This window comes from Triturus cristatus, chromosome 2_1 (assembly GCF_964204655.1).
Source record: "Triturus cristatus chromosome 2_1, aTriCri1.1, whole genome shotgun sequence".
NCBI classification, from domain to species: Eukaryota; Metazoa; Chordata; class Amphibia; order Caudata; family Salamandridae; genus Triturus; species Triturus cristatus.
The window spans coordinates 423238351-423263674 of NC_140581.1; the positions used below are offsets into that span (position 1 = coordinate 423238351).

A 25324-nucleotide genomic window follows, 5' to 3' on the forward strand; every position below is an offset into this window, starting at 1 on the left:
TGGTAACGCACTGAGCAGGGGTCTGGGGTAATTGTGATGTGGACCAATTACAGGTTGCTGAAAATAACTTTTTAAGAAGGCTTTTGGCTATCCCAAGTAGTATCCCTATATCTCTCTGTCATGCTGATTTGGGACTTGTTCCGTTAGAGAACCATGTCAAATTAGCACCGGAGAGCAAAATGGGTCAAACAAGAGACCTCACTTATCTGGACTCTAATTAATTTCAAGTGCTCACATGGTTACGTTTTGTAACAGAGCATCGTGCCTTGATGGGTAGAGTGGATTGTTATGACAATCCACACTTAATGGCCACCATTTAAAAAACAACAACAACATGACTTCTTTGCCCTATGCACCCGGTAGAGGCATGAGAAAGAACTAAGAAAGAAGCAGGTCCAAGATTATCTCCCTCTAGTTCTTCCAAAAATATGGCCCCATATTTGTTGTTTCCCCTTTCACAGTCACAAAGATGTCTCCTAATTACATTTAGGTTTGGCATTGCCCGCTATTTGGTATCATATACTAGTACTGCTTCTCATGATTAATCTTTGGAGGCTTGCCCGTGAAATTCATCAACAGTTCAGTCTCTTTTGCATTTTTTATTTTTCTGTAAGTTATATTCTGCTCCTCGGAAGCAGTTTTTTAATTCCTTTATTGAAGCACTTAAATATCAGAAGCTGTAGACCTGCCTTGTGTTACCTGTAACAAAGCATATATTTTTGATGGTATATGCATTTTTATCTACTGCAGTTTGACTGAGAAAGCTAGGGGGGAAATAAACATCTGCCCTCGCTCTCCTTGTGGCAAGTGCTGACCAATCAGGGAAGGGCATTTTTCTGTCTTTTGCCCACAGCTTATCTGTGTTTTTACATACACAAAGCCCTTTTTAGTATATGTTCCCTTTTTACTGTTGATAACTCTGGAATATGACTTTGGATGCACTTTCTTGCATATATGTATTCTTACCCGCACCTAGCAATTTTATTATTTAATCTCTTTTGTATTATAGATATCTTTAGTATATGTTTTTGTATGGTGTGAGGACCGGGCATTGTCCTAACTATTTTTGTAGCATTTTTGTTGTTTATATTTTCAATGCTGTGTTCTGTCATGAGAACTAATAATTAGCTGTTTTAATCTTTTTTAGGAACTTTATTTGTTTTTAAAATGGGTATGAATGTTGTCTTTTATGGTGCATATTTGATACACCAAATAAAGATTACAAACTACAAGATAATGGTACAGCATACCAATTGCAAGTTATTAGAGACCGAGATTATACTATCAAAAATATATACATAAGTCATGTACAGTAGTTATATCCATTATTCAACAGAGCTGGAGACAATCAAATAGTCATTTTCTACGTATACATCACAAAAGGATGTGGCTTTGGAACAAAGGTTTTCGGGGATGGGTTTCACCTGGCAGCTGTTGAGTGGAGAGCTCCAAACCATAGGGGCACTCTCTCAGAAGGACTGACATAGTGTCTATCTATAGGATGAAATTTGAAGAAGAAGGGTTGTGCTGACAGCCAGAGATGGCCTGTTTATGGGATACATCAGGGATATCAAACCATATTAAAAAAGGGCCAAGCTATATAATTTTTGTTAGCCAGTAGGCCATAATAGCGAGTGAGCCCTACTCTCGCTAGGAGGGCTTGGGGAGACAGGTTTTTACCTGGACAAAATATGATTTCCAGTCACATGTGCCAGTGAATGATCAAAAATAAAAAAGTTACTTACCTTCAGTAATGTTCTTTCTAGTGCATCTACTCTATCTAAAAGCTGACATCAGTTTCCTATCTTCTCCCTTTCCAAACCCTCAGACTTGCAACTCTAACAATTTGTTGGTTACAGTGTGCTGGATACTAACTTGTCATCTTTTCAGATATTAAAACAAGACAACTCCACAGAGGTGGATGTGGAGAGCAGTAAGGAGTCTGCGGTTGGGAAGAGTATCTACCAGAAAAGACTTTACCGAAGGTGACTAACTTGTTCTTCTAATGGATACTTCTAACTGCAGATTCCTCACCTTCTAAATTATACAAAGCAGCACCCCCCCAGGTGGAGGACCCATGGAGTGGCCCAGACCATTGGACCTGCTGTCAATGGAGTAGTATTTCTTGAACGTGTGCCACAACGCTCATATCACAGCCGGCAGATGTTACGGACAAGAACTTTGAGTGCCAATGCACTGATAGCAACCTTAGCCCTGGTGGCGTGGGCTTACAGACCTTCAGGAGGCTGCTTCTAGACGAGTACTTAGCAAAACGTAATGGAGATGTACATTCACCTTGACAAGGGACTCTTCTGCACCGCCTTCCCTTTCTTCACTCCAGAGAACCCTACAAAAAGATGATCATCCACTCTATGGTCCTAGGTGCGATCAACGTAAAAGCTTAAAGCTCTTTTCGGATTCAACTGATGGAGTCTCTCCTACTCTTTTTAGTGGTGAGTAGCCACAAGAATGTGGGTAGAGTGGTCGGTTGTCAAACGTGAAAGTGAGTCACAACTTTCGGTATACAGGCTGCCCTAGTCCTCAGTACCAACTTGTCCAGGAAAAAGACGGTGTAAGGCAGGTGAACTGAAAGTTCTGAAAGTTAACTTGTGATGAGATGGCATAACCACTATGAAAAAGACTGTCTTCAAGGGCAGGAGAAGCAGCAAGCAGCTATTCATCACCTCGAAGGGTGTTCGCATAAGAAATGTCAAGACCAAGTTACGGCCCTGCTGTAGCATCACAAATGTTTTGTTAGAAACATGTGTCATTCCTTAAATAAACCTCATCACAACATATAACTTGAACAAGAATGGTTGGTCTGGTAAATGTAGAAAGGCCTGACAAAACCTTTTATAGTGCCTACTGCAAGGCCTTTGCTGGGCTAAAGACAAGACCAACAAAAGGACATATGAAAGCTTCACCCAAAAGGGGTGGTGTTAGAAACACCACATTAGGTTACAAATTTCTCACAGCACCTGGCATAAATATGTTTTGTGGAAGGGTGCCTGGCGGTAAGGACGACATCTACCACCACAGGTGGCAAATTAAATGAAGTTAATTGGCGCTGCTCTATCTCTATGTGTGTAGGTGTAGATTGTATAAATGCGGGTGAAAGAACCTCCCTTGTTGGTGAGACAGGTGATCCTCGCTATGTGGCAGTCTGATCGAAGGACAGATGGCCATGCCCGGAAGTTCCAGGTACCAAATTCTTCCGGCCAAATCCAGAAACACTAAGATGACTAGGGTCGTGGCGTTCTTGATCTTCTTCAGAACTCTGGGCATGGGATACAGCGGCAGGCAGGTGTACACAAGTCCCTTGTTCCATTTTCAGCTGAAACATAACTCCTAACGAGTGTTCTTGTGGAAATTCCAACATTACATTTTTTGGCACAGTGTATGTTATCAGGGTTCTGCCCACTGTTGGAAGACAACGTAGGACACCTGGGGATGTCAAAGGCATTTGTTAGCTGCCAGACAACATCAGCTTAGTTTGTGCGCTCTGGCATGCAGGGATCCTGCCAAGTGGTTCACGGTCAGGATTTGCCTTGGTGCTCCAACCACCTTTAGAGATGCAAAGTCTCCTGGCATAGAACTCAGGACGCCACATCGCCCGACACTCGCAGTGGTGTTGCCCTTAAGACCCTGCATCAGCCTCTCCTTGATGAGCAGCAGGAAGGCCTTTAGAGCCAGACAAATCACCTGCAGGAGACTGATGTAGAGCCGTGCCTCTGCCAGAGACCAGAGTCCCGTGATCTCCCCCTCCACCAGATGTTCTCTCCAGCCCAGCAGTAACACGTCTGTCTTCACTTTCAGCAGTGGGAGGGGAACTGGGAGGGGCCTGCCGTTGGACCAATTGTGTTCAAGCAATCCATCACTGCAAATCTTGAGTCATCTCCTCCGAGACCCGAGTGGTGTTGGCTAGTTTGTCTTGATGCTGGGTACACTGGAACTTCAAGTCCCATTGCACAGCATCAATTTGCATAATTGACAAGGAGGATGCACAAGGCTAAGAGGACCAGAGGCATCACAACAGTACACATGTCCTGGACTCATTGAGGCAGAGAAAAAGCCCTGAAGTCCAGGATTGCCCGAATGATTGGAAGCATCTGTGAAGGAACCCAGTAGGACCCTGGCTCATTTACAATGAACGCCAACAATGTCAAGAGGTCTGCCGTCCTCTGTAAGTGGTCCACAGCAGATTGCAGTAAGCCTGCCTTCAGCAGTCAGTCATTGAGTTACTGAAATACAGGTATCTCTGACCTCTAAGGATAAGTTGCAACCACCGCCATCACTTTCATGAACACCCTAGGGGCGTTGGTGAGACTTAAAATACTCCTGGCCAACCCTGAACCGCAGAAAATACCTGTAGGACTTCAGAATGGGTATGTGAAAATGCACATCCTGCAATTCCAAGGACACCATCCTGTCACTGTGTCCAGAGCAGACAGGATTTGAGCTAGCCTGAGTATTCAGGGGTCAAAGGTGCAGGAGAGGCCTGAAGCTCCCATCTGGATTATCCTCTGTAAGCATTAGCCCCGGTGTCGGGGTGGCAAGAAGCAAACTGGAGTAGAAGTCTGTTCAGGAAACCAATGCAGGCCTGGTAATAGGACCCAAGAGAACAGCCAGCACCGGGGAGGGATCTGTCAGCGTTAACCGACTAGAGGCACATGCAGTTTCGTGGTTCGTAAAGGCCCACCAAAGGGAGCCGGATGTGCACTAATGATTTGCAGTATAGCCTCTTTGAAGGCCCTGATTAGCTATGGCATTAAAAATAGCCTGGAAAATAATGGGCACATTGCGACTAACTCAGGAATTGGTTCCATGGCCAGAGACCTCAAAGGAGTGTGCCCTTCCTTGCGCCTTCTCTTTAGAGTCAAAGAGGCGGGAAGGAGTCAAGTCCCACTTTGCTTTCTTAAGTTTGCATTTAGATTCGAACTTCAGCTTATCAAAGGACTTCAAGTACTAAGTTGAATGGTCACTACGGTCACTGCAGAGGCCTTGGGATTGGGGGACCAAGTCTGAGCCCGCGACTAGGAGCAGGAGTTCAACCTAGACAAAGCCTGTGAATTCTTCTGTTTGTTTGTCCACATGCAACTTCACCTCCAGGCCTTGGATCACCTTGAGGTTCAAGTGGGCCCACTTATTACACAACTTGCGGAGTTATGTCATTAACAGGTTTTCTGTGGTCCATGAACAAAATCTGTTTTCTGCAGTGCTGCATGGCTTTAAACCTATCGTTTTTGGTGGGGACATCGATCTCTAGCACACTGTGAAATCATTTAGAATAGGGGTCTCCAACCATTTCTGTAATAAGAGTTATTCATGTTAAATGAAAAGCAGCTCAAGCTACTAATATTATTAATGATGAAATAGTGGACGCATCAGACAAGATTACATTAGTGGCCACCATATACAAGATTACCAGCAGTGATCACCTCAGTGCATCAGTCGCTGTAACGTAGAAAACACTTTGTCAATGTGGGATGCCTCTAAGTTGGTAATACATAACAGCCATGGTTGCAATGCCTCTGGCACCAAGTTAATAATATTGGTAATAAATCTCCACAACTCTGCATGATGTGTCACTCAAATATAAGTTTTAACTATATTTTGAAATTCAACAATTGTTTCCCAAACATCAGCTTATGAGTTCATCACGAATAGACAAGTTTCAAGTTTGGTGTACATATACTTAACTCAAACAAGCAAAAGCTTCTAATTTAGTAGGCTTGACTGCTCACAGGCGAGCCACTTACAGGTAGTTGGACAGCTACTAGTAGCTCATGAGCTACTCGTTGGAGAAGCCTGGTTTGAAAGTTATTAGAAAACTGACAATAAAGAGAGGAGAGTTCTGCATCCACACCGGAAGGCACTGAAAGAAAAGAAAAGAACTGACGTCAGCACGCAGTGGTGGTGCTTATATGTGGCTCCACTCTGTCTCTTCAGTGGCAATAAGGAGCCAGATCAGAGCTACACGATGACACCTAGTAGCGTGTGGGAATACTTGGCGCGTGGGAATCTTCTTCTGTTCCAGTCTGGCAAGTGGGGAATATTCTAACTTGTGTAATATGCAGTTAGAAGTATCCATCAGTAGTCATAGGTCTTATTTCGAAGCATTTTTTTGGGGAAACTCTATAATCGAGTATAGAGCGGAGTTCGAAACCATGAAGGCTTCATCATTTGAATGTAGGTAAAATGATGCCATTGGGGTGGGTTGTACTAATGTTATTCAGTGCCAAAAGACACAGAAGCCTGAATAAAATTCATGTTGCTGTCTGGCATTCCTTCCAAATCCTCATTTTTTGGATAATGAAGTAAACTTTCCCAAGCATAGCACAACTAACATACTTCCTAATTGCTTGTAAGGATTTTCCTGATATTTTACACAGGGAAGGACGACTTAAAAAACAGAAAGGGCAGAATAGAGAGAGACCTATGTGGAGGAATGGGTAGTATCTTGTTTTTAGGTCTCGCCCCTAGCGTTGCTCTGCGCAGCAGGGCTCGCGCAGTGCGAGACATTTAGTAGGTGAAAATCGGGGTTTGAGCACTGACCTAGGAAACGCACACGCTCGTGCGTGTGCTTTTACTTTTGTGCTACCCCATTGGCCTTTGCGTGCGTCTTTTTATAAAAGACTGCACACAATTGGCCACAGGCGGGGCATTGCTCCACCCATGGCCTATTGATGTCTATTACGCGCTTGGTGCGCGTAATAGACACCAATAGGCCATGTGGTTTCAATTATCGTGCCCAGATACAGGCGCGATAAGTGAAACCACACGGCTCGCTGTGGCGCGCGCGCACCACTCGCAAGCTTCTGTTTTTGTTTGGATCCATTTCACTGTGAAGGAAACCGCAGAAGCCGGCTCCCGAAGCAGCCTTTAGCGAGGCGCAGAAATGGATCGAGGTGAGTGTCGGGGTGAGCGGACCTGCCCTGGCAGCCCCCACGTGGTCAGGTTCAGTGTCCCCTTTGCATGGCAGAGTGAGTCTGGTTTTACTTGAACTTGTGGTTCACTTTCTCTTTATCTCTTTGACTTCTCAATCTTTTAATCCGCGCTTCTGCTGATATGACCTCCCTGTCCGTACCAGCGAGTGGTTGCTTTCTGTAATCGGAGCCAAATGTGACTGAGCGCCGCGAGGTTTCTAATCTTGCAGGCGAGCCCCTGACAGTCTGTGAATGCCATTGAAATGGATGAGATGCAAAGCACAGCCTTCATTGCATGCAGCGCCGTGAGGGTTTGTTGTGCAGCGCTACCACTGCAGACCTTTTGTGGAACTCCTTCCTGCCTATGTAGCTCGACATAGGGTTTGTAGCGCAGCAGCCGGAAAAATGGGACTTAAAAGTTGTCTATTTTGACTTCGAATGAATTTGAAATGTTCTCTGCCATTTGTTACCTCGTGCCTTAGTTACTGTTGAAGCGTGACTGCGTGACGTGAATGCTGCGGGTATTAATACCTGGGATGCACTATTCGTTATTTGCCGTGTAACAGCACTTCATGTTGCCCTGATCTATGTCTGTGCAATTCACTGTGTTGCATTTAAATCCAACTTGCAGTAATGCGGTGCTGTGCCACCTATCTCCCCAGTGGCTGTCCCTGCTCCCCAGTGTCTGTCCCTGCTCCCCGGTGTCTGTCCCTGCTCCCCGGTGTCTGTCCCTGCTCCCCGGTGTCTGTCCCTGCTCCCTGGTGTCTGTCCCTGCTCACTGGTGTCTGTCCCTGCTCCCTGGTGTCTGTCCCTGGGGTCTGTCCCTGCTCCCTGGTGTCTGTCCCAGCTCCCTGGTGTCTGTCCCTGGTTTTAGTTCTGGTGTTAACCGAGGCCTTTCCATTTTTACTAAAATTATATATATACTATTTTTATAAGGACTTTCAACCTGCTCTCTTCACACATTGGCCTGTTATTTTGTCATTCGCATTTTATTCCGCACACTACAGTATACAACATGGATCAATGTGGGTCAGCCCGTTTTAACCATTTCAAAAATATTTTTAAAGGCCCAGGTGCTTCTCCAGCAATAACTTTTTGCAAAATCTTGAAAAACTAAATAAGCACTGAAAAGCCAAAAGGGTGCCTGACAACCCCCAAGCTATTGGCTTAGCCAAAGATTGTTTATAGTTCTTACTGGTCTGGGGTGACACAGTTTAAGGGGAATACGTGGTGGTTTTTTATTACTAAGCAGTAGAATAAAATGGCTTCTTTGATAAGGGGCTTCGCGAAAGTCTGCACATTTCTGTTGAGTGTGGACATGTGCAGTCCAAAAGGGACATGTGCAAGTCCAATAGCACATTGCTTTGCAGTCTGATAGAGGACTGGGGACTGTGTCTCATTCTGATGCAAGTGGCAAAACTCAAGTGGCACTGCAGGATTAGGGAGTTACATCCATCGACTGAGCACATGCGTGAGAAGTATGGTAGATAGAGAACGCTGTGATATGACACCTGGCTCAGTGTATGCTGACATGTACATGTTCACCGAGAGGGATTGAGAGCAATGATGTACATGGAGCCCTGTGTAGTTACACTAGATACACTATGTTCATGTAAAATGAGACAGAGAAAAAAGGTTGTGGTCTGAAATATGAACCGGGCATGGGGAAGATGGCTACAGTGAGGCAAATGGCATCCTGTGCTGCTGGACGATAGAATACATGCTTGTAAACAAACTATAGACCATGTGATACACTTGAGAGTAATTTGCACATGTAACTTTACTCTTAAACCTTTGAATTATTTTATTTCTTTTGGCTATTCACAAAATTATATTGTACAATTATTAAAAATTGTGGACATGTTTCTGAGCCTAACTTACAAGTGTTAATTGATACTAAGATTAAGCATTTTAAATGCAATTGGTCTCGAATTACTAAAAGCTTGAGCTATTTGCATTGCATTGTTATTTGCAATACCAATAGCTCAAACTCTCAGTAATGCGAGACCTATTGCATTGCAAATGCTTGTTCTTAGTTGCATGCTGAGTGCATTCAGTGGGTAGCACTCTAACAACTAATCAGGCTCCAGTTAATAAGTGAGGAGGGGGCTCTATAGTTGCTATAGTTGCTTGATGTTGTATGTTGGACAATAAAGTCATAGATAGTTTAGTCTTACAGTATGGCATGTTTCATGTACAATGCAAGGCAGTTTAAATATACACCTGACCTCGATTGGAATACATTTAAGTGTGACTAAGATTGGAGAGATGAGGTCGTACCTGCTGTTACCAATTAGTAGCTTCACTTCTGCCTGGGGATCGGCCTTTAGGGGCAAAGTTAATCTTGGAAATTCCTGCAAGTGGAGAACTGCCACAGTCTAACCTAGAGTAGACTAGCGATTTTACAAGTATTTTTAAATCATCTTAAAGGTGGAGATTTTTATCCCATGCCTATTTAAAAAAAAAACTTTATTTAAAGGTTTTCAGGGTAACAATACAAAGGAGAGAAAGTAACTATTGACGAGGTACGGACATCACAGTGTACATTGAAATGTTGCATAACAAACTATATAGGCAAGATCAAGACCTCTGATCTCCTGGTCAGAGACCTGCCCTCTTCCCCAGCAGCTCCGCTTGTGTACCTCAGTCGGATCCACACACCTTGTGGTTGGTAGGTGTTCAAGGCCTGCCCTGTGTGGTGCCCGTTTTTTCTGATCTGTCTCTTGTTTAAATTGTCTGTAAATTGCCATCTGTCTCATGTTTTCTGTATTTGTTTCAAATGTCCGTAAATTGTCTTCTGTCTCTTGTATTCTGTATTTTTAATTCCTGTATTGTGCCCGTTCTCTAACATGTCTCTTGTTTCAATTATGCCTGTATATTGTCCTTCGGTCTCTTGTATTCTGTATTTTGGTACTGTTCTCCTCGACCTTCCGCTGTTGTTGTGCCCGTTTTCGCCGCCCTTACTGCCGCTGCTGCCCCTGCGGCCCCTTCTCCCTGTCGGTTCCCGCTCCCGCCTCCCAGCTGTGCTTCCCTCCCCCTTCCCTATTTAATGGCGGCCGCTGCGAGGGAACACGAGCAAGACCTCTGACCGCCTGGTCAGAGACCTGCCCCCTCCCCCAGAAGCTCCGCTTGTGTGCCTCCACCGCTGACCCCGTGCACCATGTGGTTGGTAGGTGTTCAAGGCCTATCCTGTGTTGTGCCTATTTTTTCTGATGTGTCTCTTGTTTCAATTGTGCCTGTATATTGTCCTTCTGTCTCTTTTATTCTGTATTTTGGTACTGTTCTCCTCGACCTTCTGCCATTGTTGTGGCCGTTTTCGCAGCCCTTACCGCCGCTGATGCACCCGCAGCCCCTCCCCCCTGCCGGCTCCCGCTGCCGCCTCCCCCTGCCCGTTCTCTATATAATGGTGGCCGCTGTGCGGCCGCACTGCTAGCGCGCTGCTGGCATGCCAAAGGCAAGCCCGTCTGCGCCCGTCCACGACCAGCACCAGGGACCCTGGAACTCCAACCACCCACCGCTACAACTCAGCTACCCTTGTGGCACTCAACCCAGGAAGGAACAACAAATGCCTGCTGTCCACACCGAGCACTACCCACAGCCAGTTCTCCTGCCGCCACTGCCACTGAACCTTCACCACCCTCCGCACCTCCACGGCCGCCGCCCCCACACCAGACTCCAACACCACTGAAGCCCTGAAGTGCATCCTTCTTAACGTGCGCTCCCTGCACAGACATGCCGTAGAGATCTGGGCCTCCTCGACACCCACTGCGTTCACTTCCATGTCAACAAACCCACTGCCCCCAAACCTACACCCCGCCCACCACGAAGGAACTGGAGCAAGGTCACCAAGGAGCACCTCTACTCCACCTTCAACCACGATCCCCCCACCCCGAACAACGCCAACCTCGTTGATAAAGAACTACACAGATGGATCACCAACTGCGCAAACGAACTTGCACCCCTTTGCATCCCCAACAGACAACAACCCAGGAAGGCCACCGGGCTCACCACCAACCTCCAAGAATCCAGACGTACCTGCAGACGTCTCGAAAAGAATTGGGATGCGCTTCAGGGAGCATTTCATTCGCTGTGAGGGGAACGGCTTGACAGCACCTTCCACGCCGTGAGGGGAACGGCTTTGAACTCGCTCTCCCAGCAACCCCCTGGTTGGCGCAGGAGCGTCACCTCTGCGCCGCCTGCAGCTTCTAAAGCGCCGCAGCACACCCGCGGCGCGGGATGCGCTTCAGGGAGCATTTCATTCGCCGTGAGGGGAACGGCTTGACAGCACCTTCCACGCCGTGAGGGGAACGGCTTTGAACTCGCTCTCCCAGCAACCCCCTGCTTGGCGCCGGACAGGAGCGTCACCTCTGCACCGCCTGCAGCTTCTAAAGCGTCGCAGCACACCCGCGGCGCAGGACGCGCACGGGCGGCGCCCGGGCAAAGCACGGGCCAAGTGCGGGCCCGTCCTTGCCCGTCAGCGCCCAGAAGAGACTGGGCTGGGCAAACTATCTGACATCTTGTCTCCTCCATCAGTCGATCATCCGCCCTCAAGGTGAGTGAACGTACACCCCTTGTGGCGCACCAGATAATATGGGGAAGCGAGGGGGAGCACCCCCACTACGACCTGTCACTTCCAGCATAGACAGCATGCTGGAAAGGGCTGAAAGCATTGTAGCCAATGAGATTGAACTAACCGAGAGGAGGCTCTCACTAGGCATTGGAGTCCCTTTGTTGACAGGCCCATCGCCAGGAAATCATGTTATCACCCCATCCCCTTGCAATCCTTGTATTTCCAGCGCCGGTTCGCATAACAGCTGCATTATCGATTCTCCTATTGATATTGACACAGAGACTATTGAAGGTTTAGATACAGCAGCTCACCCCGAAAAGTTGGGGGCAAATCCCATCCTATTACTGGCAGGGACTGAAGTAGCAACAGGGGCAAAACGAAAGAGAAAGCCAGCGAAAGTGGTTACTGCAAAGATGAAACAGCCAACCCATGTAAGCTCATCCCGCGCCACTCTGAGCTCCTGGATACACACCTCAAATTCGACCAAGCCTTTTGAAGCACCTACCCAAACCTTAATTAAAGAGCAGGGCAAATCCATCAGAAACACAGACTGATGTAGACCACTCTTGTTTTGATGGCTATAAAAATCAAGATGATCAGTTCTCCACCTTTGCTATAGACACTGTGTATGGACGTATCAGAGACTTACTGGACAGTAAATTTGATATTTTGTGTAAAGGATTGGAACGCTTGAACCTGCTTAGTGCTAATGTAAACACAGTGTAGTGAGCTGGTTGATTCCACGATGGCGCCACTGACTAACGTACCCAATCCTAATTGTGACATCGCGATTATCGCACCAATAACTGCCCCAACGACTGGTACTTGCGCAACCTGTAACAAAGTAAAAGATTGCTTTGTACCAGAGCGAAGCAGGGCAATAAATAATACCATCAACACTGGTTGTGCTGCTAGCCGTGGCCACAATCGATCAGAGAAAAATGTCCAACCAACTTCTGATCCCCTTAATAACAGCCTTATTGGCGCCCTAGCTCTTGACACTCGCAAAGGCATCAGATTAGGAGAGGGTGGTTTAGCCCCAAAGCCCATTCCAAACCCAAAGTGCAGCCAGGAGATTTTGGACCTAGCACCTGCGGCTTGTCCGTATGTAGTGGTCCTGGCAGGAGTTCCTCCACTTAAAGAAAATCAGGTTGAAACATGGGACCAATTACGCAACAAAAGTGTCGACTGGCTGTCAAAACATAAGGGTTTCAGGGCATCACTTACCAATAACATTATCCTAACGCGCAGAGTGGGATGGGTGGGTCAGTCCCCAAAAAACATCCAGTGGGACTGCGTAGTTCTTAACTTCCGAAACCCATCCTTGGTGAAATTTATAGTAATGGCCCAGGAGTCCCACCCCAACGTCCCAACCCAGATCTGGGCTCTGTCTCTGGGCTATTTTTATAAACCGCATACGGGCACCCCCAACACCGCAGCCCCTGTCCCCACTTTTAATAGGTTCTCGTCACTGTCTGACTTGGACAACCAGGATTGACTACCTCCCATTGCTGTGTCCTCTAATACATCTCTTTTATCCTATGAACCCCCTGACAGAGGCTTTTGCATCCCTATTGGGCCTACCCTCGACCTTGATTCCGAACCCTTAGCTCAGGGCACTTGCCTTCCATCTGTACCCACGCTTGCACGTGATCTTGACTTAAAAATACTAAGTTGGAATGTCGCGGGCCTTGCTTCCAAAATCAATTTGCCAGACTGGATAGAATTTGTTCAAAGATATGACATCCTAATGCTTCAGGAGACATGGTCAACCAGAGATTTATTTCTGGAGGGGTTTGAGTGTTTTAATTCTCTCACTTCCATTCCAAACCTGGGTCGCCCTTCAGGAGGCCTGTCAATCTAGATAAACATCCTTGCAGGTGGAAGTGTAAAGGCCTTGGACACTGATAATGATAAATTCCAGGCAATTATATATAAAAGAGGGGTTTCCACATGTTTTATTAATTTTTATAATAACGACTTTCAGAATCTACCAAATATTAACTTTGTTAATCTATTCATATTTATAAGCACTATACAGAACTCAAATAACTTCCCCAATTTGGCAGGAATCTGCTTAGGGGGAGATTTTAATGTTAATATTCACAACGGAAGCCATACTGCCACTCACCAACCTAGTAACATGCTTACCTGTAATAGGGAGACCAAATTGGTTAATTATCTATGTGCACACAACCTTGTGGATGTAATGGAGATTGTTACGGACCCCGAATGTGTCAAACATACCATACCCACATACAGAGGAAGGGGTAGCGCCTCTACCATTGACTATGTTTTCATATCACCCTTATTGGAAGACTGCCTCCTTAAAGCTGAGGTGGTCGTTACCACTCACGGAGATCATATCCCGATAAATGTAACCTTGAGACTCGCCCCTAGACCAACTTTTAGTAAAGAGTGTGGTGCAAGAGATTTGTCAGCCTCTACCGATAATCTTAGACTAGTCTGCGGGGTATCGATAACACAGCTTTACTGGGCAAGGTGGTTAAAGCGCATTCGAATCTTGTAGATACCTGTCTGACTTTTAAAGAACACAACACAGATGTAGTCGGTGCCTTTGCGCAACTATGCGAGGGCATTAAACATATGCTCTCAAGGCCCGTTAAGGAAACATTCTTAGGTCCCAGATGGTTTGATAGCGTTTGTTCTGCTGCAATCAAAGATCTTAGAAGGACAATCGCAAAAATCCCCAGGGACCAGATGGCAATTAAACTGTGCAGACAGCGATATAGGGCCACCATCAAACAAAGAAAACTTGATCTAGTTAAAGAACATTGGGATAAATTAGCATGTGCTTCTACATTAAAAGACGGGAAAGGCTTCTGGCAGGCTGTTAAAGCCATGAGATCTATAGGTCACCCGCTGTCTCCGATCAGCTGTAACATCAGTAGCGAGTCATGGGAGAATCATTTCTCATAGATTTATTTAGCTCCAGCCCAACATACGGCTCTGAACGAGAATCCGGTCGCTACCAGGGTCCAGATAACCCTCACAGAAGTAGAGGAAGCAATACATCAGAGTGTGGGCAATAAGGCGCCAGGCCCAGATGGCTTGCCAATCGATCTAATTAAACATCAGCCTGAATTTTGGGCGCCTCTTCTATTGAATGTTTTTAACAATTTGTCAGTTTCACTAATCCCAGATTTTTAAAAAGGGTGACTGTTCTAATCCAAGTTGTTATAGGCCGATCTCCCTGATCGACAATACACTGAAAATCTTAGGGAGGATCCTGTTTAACAAGATCAGGGTATGGGCTGAGGAGGGTCACATCCTCCATAAATGCCAGCTGGGGTTCAGGAGCAAAGTTGGCACCGTTGAACAGTGCCTTAACCTCAACCTTTATCATAGGAAAATATATAATAGCTTCTTGGCATTTATAGATCTGACCTCGGCCTTTGACTTTGTTAACAGGTCTCGGCTTTGGTCCATCCTCTTAAAATATGGCCTGGATGAGGATTTAGTATACTTTTTAGCTTATTTGCATAAGGACCTGCATGCCAGGGTGCAGATCAGGAAGGGTGGTGAGGTATCAAAGGCTATCAGGGTTGGGCGAGGGGTCAGGCAGGGCTGCGTCCTGGCCCCTCTGCTATTCATTCTTTACATCAATGATCTGAGCGGATCATTGGCCTCACTCACCCCTGATGTTCCCATCATTAATGGTAACACGCTCTCGGCCCTTCTCTATGCCGATGATGCGGTTTTAATGGCACGCACCCCAAACGCCCTACGCTTATTGGTGTGGGGCTTTGTAGATTTTATGGCAAGCTTGGACATTTGCACTAATTTTAAGAAATTGTTTTTAATGGCGTGCGGATCGAAAAAGTACCTAAATAATACCATTGCTTTGGGTTCAGATTGTTTATAGAGCACCAGCACTTTTCCTTATTTGAGACTGGTTTTTGCAGGGAAAGGCCTATGGGTGGAGCATGTAGCACACTGCGGCAAAAGGTTTTCTAGAGCGATTAAAAGCATACTCAGCTTGGCCCAGCCTGGAAAGACACAGGTCGTTTCTGCCATCTCTAAAAATGTTAAATTACAATGTACCCCCACTGCCACTTATGGAGCAGAAGTTTGGGGTTTTAGGCAGTGTGACAGTATACAAAGGGAAGAAAACAGATTTTGTCGTAAAAAATTGGGCGCCCCTATTTCCACATCACAATACGCTTGCCATAACGAATTGAAAATCCCTTACATAGAAGATTATATCAAAGCTCGATCCGCTTTATTCTGGCTCGCGGTTTGGAAGAACCCCGCGGCGCAGCTAACTAGGGAAATAATTAAAGATTGTCTCAGCTGCGATAATGGAAAAGATATACACTGGCTCGTCGCTGTTAGGAAGAGCCTGGCCAGCGTAAATCATGAGCGGTTATTTTTAAACCCACCCGACTCGGATGGCATAAGTAAAAAAAGCCTAATGAAGGCAGTTTACGCGGCTTACAGTAAAACCAGACATGAAATAGAGGCACAAAAACCCTTAGTAGCCCGATACATGACGATTGAGAATAGAACCCACCTACCCTGTAGTTATCTCTCAAGACCAATTGGTAGATGGGAGAGGAGCCTACTCTTTAGACTAAGGGTCGATACTGTGAAATTTCTGCTTTGCTTTGCTCTGGGGTTCAACCCCAATCTTGACCAACTCCCCTGCCCTTGTAATGCTCAATGTAAACAAACAATGACGCATTTTTTATTCTTCTGTAGTTTTTATTTATAATACACAAAAAAGTTGTTAACGCCATTTTTTAAGACTATTCCGATGATTACTCCATGTGTACCCATTGAGCCTTACCTTTTGTAAAATTCATTTGTATATACTATTGACAGCTCTTGTCGAGTTCTTTTTACTGTATTTGTACATATGATGAAATTGCCTTATTTTGTTTTATTTAAAATGTGATAGCTGAGATTCTTTATTTGTGCTTTTATGGAGATTTATTGTATCCGAATAAAGATTTTGAATTGAATTGAATTGAAAAGAATTGAAGGAACAGCAAATCTTCGGAAGACCGAACCACATACAAGAATGCCATGACAGAGCACCACTAACTCATTAGATCAACCAAAAAGACCTTCATCCAGAACAAGACAGCCGCCAACTCCAGCAACTCGAAGGAACTCTTCAGCATCATCCAAGAAATCACTAAACCTCCCAGCGAAGCCACGGACATCACCTCCTCCTAGGACTCCTGCAACAAGCTCAGCACCTACTTCCATCTAAAAATCAAGTCCCTCTATGACACCTTTGAAGAACTGACACCGGATGGCGAAACCATGCACTCCCCCAGCACCGCCAGCCAAGCCATCATCTCCGCCTGGACCCCAGCCACCACAGAAGATACCGAATCAACCATGAAAGGCATCCATACAGGAGCACCCACGGACCCCTGCCCTCCTCACATCTTCCACAGAGCCACCGCCATCGCACCGGAACTACGACGCATCAACACCTCCTTCAAAACCGTCATTTAACCCGATGACTGGAAACGCGCAGAAGTCAAGCCCCCTCTCAAGAAACCCTCGACAGATCCTTCTGACCTCAAGAACTACCATCCCATCTCCCTCCTCCCCTTCGCAGCCAAAGTCACAGAGAAGACAGTTAACACCCAACTAACGAAATTCATCGAAGAGAACTCCATCCTCGACCCCTCCCAATCCAGATTCCACAGCAACCATAGCACCGAGACCACCCTACTTGCCGCCACAGACGACATCCGCACCCTCCTCGACCATGGCCACATGACGGCCCTGATCCTACTTGACCTCTCCACAGCTTTTGACACCGTCTCCCACTGCACTCTCACCGCCAGACTCCATGACGCCAGCATACAGGGAACCTCCCTCGAATGGCTCTGCTCCTTCCTCACCGGCAGATCCCAAAGAATCAGACTGCCACCCTTCCTCTCCGAACACACAGAGATCAACTGTGGAGTATCTGAGAGATCATCTCTCAGCCCGACACTCTTCAACATCTACATGGCCCCACTAGCCGCCATCGACAGACAGCACAGCCTCAACATAGTCTCCTACACCGACGACACCTAGCTCATCCTCTCCCTCACCCAGGACCCCGTCACAACCCGACTCAACTTCCAGGAAGGAATGAAGGACGTCGCATCCAGGATGAGCAGCAGCTGCCTGAAGCTCAACTCGGAGAAGACAGAGGGCCTCGTCTTCGGACCCTCTCCCACCGCATGGGACAACACCTGGTGGCCCACGGCCCTTGGCAGCCCGCTCACACCCACGGACGACGCACGGAACCTCGGCATCGTACTCGACTCCTCCCTCTCCATGACCCGACAGGGCAACGCCGTCGCCTCCACCTGCTTCAACCCCCTCTGCATCCTTTGCAAGACCTTCAAATGGATCCCCCCAAATCAAAAAAGACCGTCACCCACGCACTCATAACCAGCAGACTGGACTACGGAAATGCCCTCTACGCCGGGATGAACAAGTCTCTGCTCCACAGACTCCAGGCCATACAGAACACCGTAGTCAGACTCGTCCTCGGCATCCCCCAACAAGAACACATCTCCCAACACCTGCAACACCTCCACTGGCTCCCCGTCGAGAAGAGAGTAACCTTCAAGATACTCACCCACCCCTACAAATGCCTCCTCAACACTGGACCGCAATACTTCAACGAAAGAATAGACTTCCACGTACCCAAGAGAAACCTCCGATCCGCCGACCTCGCCAAAACCCAGCGAATCTGCAGAGCCAGAACAGGTGGAAGAACCTTCTCCTACATCGTGGCCAAGTCCTGCAATGAGCTCCCGGTCTACATCAGATGCGCCTCCTGTCTGCACATCTTCAGGAAGACCCTCAAGACCTGGCTCTTTGACTGACCGGAGTTGCTTATCCTCTCCCTCCCCCGCTCCCCAAGCGGGGAAACAACCTTTACAACACAGTCATTACATCGCACTACCTTTACAACGCAGTCATTACAACGCAACATCCTTTACTTCGCATGCCATTACAACGCAGCCATTACATCGCATGTCACTACAACGCATGTCATTACAACGCATGTCACTACAACGCATACCATTACAACGCATATCATTACAACGCATAGTTTTCACCCTTACACTATCCAACACTTACCCTACTGTTGCACACACTGGAGTGGGAATAGTAATTTTTACCCCTACACTATCCAACACTTACCCTACTGTTGCACACACTGGAGTGGGAATAGTAATTTTTACCCCTACACTATCCAACACTTTCCTTAAATGCAATGTAATGGTATGCGTTGTAATGGTATAATGCGATGTAATGGAATGGGTTGTAAGTGTAGTTTCTAAAAATGCGTTGTGATGGCATGCGATGTAAAATCATGCATTGTAATGGATGTTGCGATGTAAAAACTGCATTGTAAAGGCATGCGTTGTAAATGTTTGCGTTGTAACATCATACATTCCCCCAGCGCCTAGAGACGGTTGAGTAGTGCGCTTAACAAATCCCTGATCGATTGATTGATTGATTGATTAAATGGTATACATTCCAGTTTGTGAGGTTAGAAACGGATGAAAGAGCAGACATTGTCCAAAAAGGGCAAAGGAAGAACCTTAGCACAAGGATGTCATGGGGGATGCGTAAAGGATCACGCATCTGTGTCCTGTCTGAGAACAGACACAGGAAAGCATAGCTGCAGGCACCTGAGGGGTGGAAGATTGGGAGCCAAGTCCAGAGTGAGGAGATACAGTCTTAGAGGCTGCCAAATATCACAGTCTTAGAGGCTGCCAAATATCTTTAGGACAGGCAGTGGGAGGTTGTAGAGAAGAGTATACCTCGCTTGTTATGTCACAGTAAGTTAGACAGTGGAGTCAGGCCTTAGTGGTGGGACTTACATTGTTGCCCCAGTGAAGCGCAGCCTCCCTTTTGGCCAAAAGAAGAGCAATGGCTGTGAATCCACAATATGTTAGGGGAGATGCCCAGAAGGGCCATGAGCAGAGATGGATCTACTGACGAGGAGATCATCTGGGAGACGATGCGGAATACTTCCATCCAGAAGGTGGCTACCAATGGGCAAGTCCAGGTCAAATGTGGAACACCTGCATCAGGATCTTGGCATTTAGGGCATAGGGTAGATCAAGAGAGGTCAACACGGGCAAGCCCATTAGGGGTCACATTAGGTCTATGTAAAAAACAGAAATGAAGTATCTTGTGTCAGTGATAGGGGGAGACAAGTTTTATTTGTGTGCAGCAGAAGGCACAATCTTTGTCAGAGATGGGGTGTCCTAGGTCTTTTTCCCACTGTTTCAGAACCCTGTCTATGTTGGCATATTTAAGAGCAGAACAGGCACGATAAAGCTTGGCCGTTAGGTGTGACCGGTCCGGGTCCTGTATCAATAGGGTGAGTGGGGTAAATTTGTCAGGGGCAAGCAGGTATGACGGGATGCGGGATCGTAATGCACCATGAAGTCTGTTTAGGATAAACCTGTTCATGAAGGGGGTGTCAGAGTGTGTGGTGTCTATATTGTGGGATAATGCATGCCCATCGGGGAATACATCTCCAAAGAATTGAAGAACATGCTTATGTAGGGTGCGCTGCACTAACTTTTCCATAGTGCAGGGGTGTGAAATTTAATAAAATATCTACTTGTCCATGGTGCAGGTTGCTTCATAAATCTACTTGTCCTGTAAAACAATCCACTTGTCCCTTTGGTGCCACGTAGTGCAGCAACAAATTATGGCAACAATCTCATTATGTAAGAACTCTGATAATAGCTTCTTTGATTATGCCAGGGCTAATAGTGTAGGTGGGGTAGAATTCTAGCAATTCCCTTATTTTGGCATCTTTCCAAGGATCTACATACCAGGGCTGAAGGAGTGTTAAGCAATAGATTTGGAATGGGCTTTTGAGTCTGTGCAAACGCACTAACTTGCATGTTTTAGGGGATTTTAGCAGCTTTTCTCTAATCTTTCCACATACTGAGAAAGTTTGGAAATTTACTCCTGACAGGGGCACAAGTAAAACTTCTTCCAGGGTTGAGAACAAAGTGATTGGAGGGAAAGTGAACTTGTAAACGCTCAACAGTTTTTCGCATGAGCAAATCTACATGTGCATGTTTGCTCATGCTAAAATGCAGTTTGCAAATATTTTCTAGGAGTTCGATTTCCTGGCCTGCTTCTGTGAATTATTGTGAATTCATCAAAGCCATAAGCCTCCCCTATTGAAAGCATATACACCATGGGTGCAGTTTTTTGACTTAATTTAAGAAGTGGGCCCCTTTATTAGGTTTTGAGTTAACCAAGACCTTTTATTCGAATTAAAATTACGTCTCTCTCTCTCTCTCTCTCTCTCTCTCTCTCTCTCTCTCTCTCTCTCTCTCTCTCTGTAGGCTGGCTATACTGTAAGTAACAGCGTTCTGTTTATTACCAAGGAGCATATTGGCATACAAAAAAAGTTTTGTTCAGTGCCAGGGACTACTGAGGCAATAAAATGTGTTCTTTTTGAGACCATAAAATTATATATTTTTGGGTCAATGTTTATTATAATGGTGAAGGCCTGACAGTTCCCCCATCAATAAAGTTTTGAAAAAACCATGTCAAAACAAGACATGCATTGACAAAAAAAAGCTGACCACCAATTTGCGACCTGTTGGCTTTGCCAGTGATTGATTATTTTCATGTTTCTATAATCTTCTTCAAACCGTTTGCACTGATTTTCCATTCTGAATACAACTTTCCCCCATGTCCAGCAGGTGGTAGATAGAGTTTGAAGATCTGTAAGGTCTAGCTTAATGCCCTGTGGTAATAGTACATTAAAGGGTGTAGGGTGTGCCAGGTCTTGTTCCTGTCTAGCGTAGGGCAGACGAGCTTTGGGTGGACCAATGATAAGCAAATTGGGCCTGGGCTACCAGGAAACATAGGCAAAAATCGGGGACTGCGAAGTCGCTGCAGTCATATGGGATAGTTAGAGTATCCCAAGCGACCTGGGGTCTACGGCCCACCCAAACCAACTTCAGAAGCAGGCTACGGAGAGTGGAAAAAAAGGAGTCAGTTAAGGGTATGGGTATATTTATAAAGAAGTGCAAAAATCGGGGAAGAATTGTCATTTTTATAATGGTTATATGGCCAGCTACAGAAAGGGGGAGATGTATCGAGCGATCGTTTTGGATGGAGAGTTTGTCTATCGCAGGGCCGTAATTTAGATGTATGACTTGGTCCTTATTCCTGTGCAGAACCACACCCAGCTATTTAGGGGTGTCAGCAGACCATTTAAAGGGATACTTGCAAATAGGGGGTGTAGTGATAACAGTGAGGGGAAACAGCTCAGATTTCACCCAATTAATGCATAGGTCAGAAAGTTCGCCAAACCGGACCACCTCATGCACTATTGGGGTTAGATTAATAGAGGGGTATCTAATGAAAAAGAGTATATTGTCGGCATACATTGACATAAGGAGAGCCCCGAAGTGAACTGTAAACCGCAATGCATATGCTGCTCCTGAAGCTGACTTCACCAATGAGTCCATTGCTATAATAAATAACAAAGACGAGAGTGGACAGCCCTGCCTAGTGCCATGGGTGATGTTAAAGGGATCAGAGATGGAACTGTTGATTCAAATGCGAGCTGTCGGGTTTGAGTATAATAAGGAGAAGAGAGCTGTAAATCTTCCTGGGATGCCCAGCTTCCACAGGGTATCATAAAGAAAAGACCACTCCAAAGAGTCAAATGCCTTCTCTGTGTCAAGAAGGGTGACCACTGCAGGGGTGTCTGTAGATATCCTGTTCAGGACTGAGAAGACGGCATGCAGATTAAGGGAAGGGGAACTAGTGAGGTATAAATCCTGTCTGCTCAGATGACAATATTGTATCTAGCAATTACATCAGCCTATTAGTTATTGCCGTTGCTAGTATTTTATTGTCGAAGTTAATTTAGGATCCTTCCCAGGTTTAAGTAAGAGGGAGATAGATGCTTCTCGCATGGAGGGGGGGGAGAGTACATTTGGTGAGGGTTTCGACATACACCTCTAGTAGATGGGGGATCAAAGTGCTGTCCTAAGCTTTAGGAAAAGCACCCGTCACGCCATCCAACCCAGGGGCTTTTGAACTGTGTAAAGAGTCAATCGCCTGAGCGATTTCCTCTGCTGTAAATGGCCTACTCAGGAGCTGAGACTTGCCGCTGGCAAGACAGACCATGGCTATTTCCTCTAGATAGGATCAACACGCCGCTGACTCAGGCGGGGAGGCAAGATATATACAATGAGGTGCCATCATGCAGCTCCAGAGCAGCGACATGACCGGCTCCCCAAGAATGGAGCAGGAGGCAGGCGAGCGTTTGACCAGGGTGCTTCCCTTCCCTTTTTTTTCGCGCTGCATCATATTTACCAAGTAGGGTGACTTCCCTTTCGGCTAAGTATTGAAATTCCTCTAACAAAACTGAATGTTTATGTAAAGCTGATGGGGAAGGTAAAGGAGCGTTCTCCTTGTCTATGTGATTGAGTGCACTTTCTACCAGTGCCAAACTGGTATGGCTATCGCGCAGCACTCCGCCTGTTTAGAAATGCAAATTTCACTGATGCAGGCCATGAATGCATCCCAGAGGGTGGCATAGAATTATCCTCGGGGCGGGAAACGCGGCGGAGCCAAATGCCCATTCTAAGCCAGGATACTTATGAGCAATTTGTAAGAGTCGAGGCAGTCACTATGCATAGCGGGGCTGTGCATGCAATGTTAAAAAAATGGCCGTATGAGATGTTAAATAGTCTGGTGGTTCAGCAATAGCTGCAATATGATCAGGACAGGGCCAGTCAGCCTAGATTGAAAAGATCGACACTTGCAGAAATGTTATCGTCCGGAGGTGAGCGTTCCTGGGTGGTGCGGTTAGAGGAGCCCAGTCGTTTACAGAATGCAAGTACCTCAGCCGGGTTGTTGAAGAAACATGGCTTGCCATCCAACACCACCCAGAGTCTGGCAGGGTAGAGCATGCCGTACTTTATCCCGTGTTTTCTAAGCTGAGCCTTCGCCTCTGCAAATTTCTGCCTCACCTCCTGCACTGCCAATGTGAAGCCCAGGTAAATGGAAATGGTGGTGCCTTGGTAGAGTAGAGGAGATTTCTCCCTGGCCAGACGGAGTATGGTATCTCGATCCCTGTAGTTCAGAAGGCGCACAATGTAATGATAGGCCTCAGTGTTGCTCCAGGAGGAGATCGGAGGCTCAGGGATGTGTGCGCCCTCTCCACGATGAATGTAGGAGATCAGGAATAGACTACATAATTACACTGGCCAACTTAGTGGGGAAGTTTAGGGAAATACATCACATGGCAAGGGGAATATCGGACCATTCGCCGCTTTGGGCGGTCTATTCAGAGGGGGGACCCATGTTGGCTCAAAATCCCCAAGAAAAAAAAAGGCTATTTCAAGCAATGAAAAACTATTTTGAAGAAAACATGGGGTCGGTCCAATCCGCACGAACACTATGAGAGGCATATAAGCCTGTGATAAGAGGACAAGCCATCTCCTTGCTAGCGGGACACAGAAAAGAGAAAAAAGTATCAATGGAAAAATTCAAGGGCGACTCCTGCAGATCTAGGGAGCCCTAACTGATAGTAACGCAGAGGAGACCAGACATATTCTAAATATTTTTTTTAAAGAATACCGTGAACTGGCCTCAGACACAGCTAGGACCCAGAATGCGGCAACCAGACACAAAATTTATGAACTGGGAGACAAGACAGGGAAATTGCTCGCCTCAGTAACTTCGAGAGGAGAGAAGCTTAGAGACCCACAACAAATTTCAGATGTATTCGCTACATACTATAGTGAGGTATATTGACCCTCTGGGGAATCAACAACAGAGGAGGCCAGGGAACTGCTCACAGACATTCCCCTCCCCGCTCTCAATGCAGAGGCCTTGACACTAACAGAGGGAGAAATAACAGCGGAAAAGATAGCGCTAGCGATCCGAAACATACGATCGGGGAAAGCATCGGGCCCAAATGCCTTCCAATCGAACTATATAAACTTGCAACAACCACGATAGCACCCCACCTGAAAACCATGTCCCTGGAAAGCCCGGACCAGGGGAAAATGCCCGCAGACCAACGCCTCACCTCCATAGTGGTGATTCATAAAGAAGGAAGGCTAAAAGATAATTGTGCCTCCTATCGCCCTATCTCGTTAATTAATGCTAAAGCCAAAATCCTCGCCAAACTACTTGCTGATCGTCTTGTCCAGGTCATTCCGCAATTGGTCCACTCCGACCAATCAGGCTTTATGCCAGGAAGGAATACAGTGCTCAAACTCCGTAGACTCAGCGGAGTGCTAGGAAGGGTAAATACACAAAGAGAGGACACTGTGGTTAGGTCACGCGACGCTCATATGGCCTTCGACACCTGGCAATACGTTTGTACAGTTGGAAAAATTGGGGTTTGGTCCCAACTTCATGGCATGGATTAAACTGCTCTATTCTGACCCCATAGCACAAGTTGTGGTTAATAATACAACGTCTTACAGATTTCCCTTGAAGAGGAGAACAAGGCAGAGATGCCCCTAGTCGCCTCAGGTTTTTGCTTTAATGTTAGAACAGCTGGCTTCCTGGGTCCGGGGAGATCCATTGATTAGGGGACTGTGATGGACTGATGAATGGGAAGACAGAATATCCTTATATGCAGATGATATCCTCCTATTCTTAGCATCCCCCAAAAACTAAATTCAGAGGGTGTAGTATATATTCACCAACTTTGGGAGATATTCGGGCTATAACATAAACTGGACCAAATCCACCATTTATGTACTTTATGGACAGTCCCCCACACATCCCAGGGGATGTAAGGTGGAGGTGGGGACAGAGGGTT

General features: G+C 46.3%; 1 protein-coding gene across 1 annotated transcript in view; it reads right to left on the minus strand.

Annotated features, from left to right (window-relative positions):
* The window catches only part of SGTB (small glutamine rich tetratricopeptide repeat co-chaperone beta), a 143329-nt gene that overhangs the window by 98367 nt on the left and 19638 nt on the right, over positions 1-25324 (minus strand). The window lies entirely within an intron of this gene.